This window comes from Mauremys mutica, chromosome 20 (genome assembly GCF_020497125.1).
Source record: "Mauremys mutica isolate MM-2020 ecotype Southern chromosome 20, ASM2049712v1, whole genome shotgun sequence".
NCBI lineage: Eukaryota > Metazoa > Chordata > Testudines > Geoemydidae > Mauremys > Mauremys mutica.
In genome coordinates, this window is record NC_059091.1 from 22,349,032 (window position 1) to 22,352,437 (window position 3,406).

The window sequence follows — 3,406 nt, forward strand, 5'->3', positions numbered from 1 at the left end:
GCACGGCCGGGGCCCCCGATCTCAGCCTGAGCAGCTCCCGGCACGGCTGGGGCCCCCAATCTCAGCCTGGGCAGCTCCCGGCACGGCCGGGGGCCCCAATCTCAGCCTGGGCAGCTCCCGGCACGGCCGGGGACCCCGATCTCAGCCTGGGCAGCTCCCGGCACGGCCGGGGGCCCCAATCTCAGCCTGGGCAGCTCCCGGCACGGCCGGGGGCCCCGATCTCAGCCTGGGCAGCTCCCGGCACGGCCGGGGGCCCCAATCTCAGCCTGGGCAGCTCCCGGCACGGCCAGGGGCCCCAATCTCAGCCTGGGCAGCTCCCGGCACGGCCGGGGACCCCGATCTCAGCCTGGGCAGCTCCCAGCACGGCCGGGGGCCCCGATCTCAGCCTGGGCAGCTCCCGGCACGGCCGGGGCCCCCGATCTCAGCCTGGGCAGCTCCCGGCACGGCCGGGGTGGGGGCCCCCGATCTCAGCCTGGGCAGCGCCCGGCACGGCTGGGGTGGGGGCCCCCAATCTCAGCCTGGGCAGTGCCCGGCACGGCCGGGGGCCCCCGATCTCAGCCTGGGCAGCGCCCGGCACGGCCGGGGGCCCCCAATCTCAGCCAGGCCCAGCCAGCACCCCTTGATCTCAGCCTGGGTTTCTAGGCATTTCCACGCGCCCAGTGACTCTGAAGTAGCCGCCGGCGGCAGGTCTCGCTCCGGTCGGCGCCGGGATCGGGGTTTTCGGACGATTTCCAGTGGAGAATCTCAAACTCCTTCTCGATCCCTTGTTTCATGACTGACATTTCTGCCCTAGTGAGGAATTAACCCTCCCCCCTCGATACTAATTTATTAACCCCCCCCCACTGGCTCACCCCCAAACCAGGCTGGACTCCGACCTCTCCGGCCACGTTTGTCTCCAGTGTCTGTCTGTCAGGGGAGGGGCGGGACCCACAGTGGGGGTGTCGGGGGACAGGCCACCGGGCTGGGACTCAGGACACCTGCGGGCTGTCCCCTGCTCTGCCCCTGGCCGGCTGGTGACTCTGCACAAGTCACTGCCCGGTCTGTGCCTCAGTTTCCCCCTCGCCCTTTGTTTAGATTGTGAGCTCGTTGGGGCAGGGACTGTCTGGGTCTGGGCAGCCCCTGGCACAATGGGGCCCCCCGATATCTCAGCTGGGGTCTGGGTAGCCCCTGGCACAATGGGGGGCCCCCGATATCTCAGCTGGGGTCTGGGCAGCCCCTGGCACAATGGGGGGCCCCCGATATCTCAGCTGGGGTCTGGGCAGCCCCTGGCACAATGGGGGGCCCCCGATATCTCAGCTGGGGTCTGGGCAGCCCCTGGCACAATGGGGGGCCCCCGATATCTCAGCTGGGGTCTGGGCAGCCCCTGGCACAATGGGCCCCCCGATATCTCAGCTGGGGTCTGGGCAGCCCCTGGCACAATGGGGGGCCCCCGATATCTCAGCTGGGGTCTGGGCAGCCCCTGGCACAATGGGCCCCCCGATATCTCAGCTGGGGTCTGGGCAGCCCCTGGCACAATGGGGGGCCCCCGATATCTCAGCTGGGGTCTGGGCAGCCCCTGGCACAGTGGGGGGCCCCCGATATCTCAGCTGGGGTCTGGGCAGCCCCTGGCACAATGGGGGGCCCCCGATATCTCAGCTGGGGTCTGGGCAGCCTCCAGCACAAGGGGGCCCCAATCCTGGTTATGGTCTAAGGCCAGTAGGGCCGGTCAGGGAGACACCAGCTTGCACCAGCTGAGGATCTGGCCGTGAAGTTACACCAGACTCTGCCCCACCCGCGACCCCTCCAGGCCTGGCTGCCGATTGCCCCTGGGCTGCCGGGGGCAGGGCTGGCCTGGAGCATTTACCCTGGCACACGCCGGAGCCCAGCCCCGAACTCAAACCCGCCTCCCCGGGCCCGATGCCGGGGGATTCTCCGGCCTGTTCTCTGGAGGTCGAGGGGGGCGACCGCGCTGCCCAGTGCCAGCTCAGACCTGGCATTTCGTCCCCCCCCCCCCCCCCCCCAAACACCGGCAACCCCGGCGGCCCGCGTCCTGCCGACCAACCCCCCGGCTCCCGCTGCCACCACCCCCCCAGGGGCCCGGCAGGAGAAAGGGGGAGGGGCAGATGGAGGGATGTGGCCCGACTTGCGGGGACCCGGGTTTGCCGGCGCGGCGTGGTCATTCACCCGCCTCGGGGCACCGTTCTCGCGTGGGGCGGGGCCCCGTCTGCGGCCCGTCCCCCCCCCCCCCCCCCCGGCCTGTGATCGCTAAGCCGGGCGGGGGCCTTGGAAGTGACAATAAACAGGGTTTTGTTGGTGAAGCTGAGCCGTCCCGCAGCCCTTTCTCGGGGTGCCCTGTGCAGTGTGTGTGTGTCACGGGGGGGGGGGGTCCGGGCCCTGCCCCCCCGGCTCCCTGCGGTTCCCCGGACTCTCAGCCAGCCAGGAAAACAGCCGGTTTATTTGGGCGACAGGAACATGGTCTGAGACAGGCCTTGCCGGGACAGACCACAGGACCCCCCCAGTTAGGTCCACTGGGCGGGGGGCAGGGAGGCCAGAGCCCCATCTGGGCTCCCCTCCCTTTTCCCAGCCAGCTCCAAACTGAAACTCCCCCCAGCCGTCTGGCCAGGAGCGGGGCCCTGGGCGGGGTCCTGCCGCGCTCCCGGTCGTTGGTGGCAGTTCTGGGGGGGGGGGGCCTTCCGCGCTCCCCGTCGTTGGCGGCAGTTCTGCGGGGGCGGGTCCTTCCGCGCTCCCGGTCGTTGGCGGCAGTTCTGCGGGGGGGGGGGGGGGGTCCGTCCGCGCGCCCCGGCGTTGGCGGCAGTTTCTGCGGGGGGGGGTCCTGCCGCGCTCCCGGTCGTTGGCGGCAGTTCTGCGGGGGGGGGGTCCTTCCGCGCTCCCCGTCGTTGGCGGCAGCTCTGCGGGGGGGGGGTCCTTCCGCGCTCCCGGTCGTTGGCGGCAGTTCTGCGGGGGGGGGTCCTTCCGCGCTCCCGGTCGTTGGCGGCAGTTCTGCGGGGGGGGTCCTTCCGCGCTCCCGGTCGTTGGCGGCAGTTCTGCGGGGGGGGGTCCTTCCGCGCTCCCGGTCGTTGGCGGCAGTTCTGCGGGGGGGGGTCCTTCCGCGCTCCCGGTCGTTGGCGGCAGTTCTCCGGGGGGGGGGGGTGTCCTTCCGCGCTCCCCGTCGTTGGCGGCAGTTCTGCGGGGGGGGGTCCTTCCGCGCTCCCGGTCGTTGGCGGCAGTTCTGCGGGGGGGGGGGTCCTTCCGCGCTCCCCGTCGTTGGCGGCAGCTCTGCGGGGGGGGGTCCTTCCGCGCTCCCGGTTGTTGGCGGCAGTTCCGCGGGGGGGGTCCTTCCGCGCTCCCGGTCGTTGGCGGCAGTTCTGCGGGGGGGGGTCCTTCCGCGCTCCCGGTCGTTGGCGGCAGTTCTGCGGGGGGGGTCCTT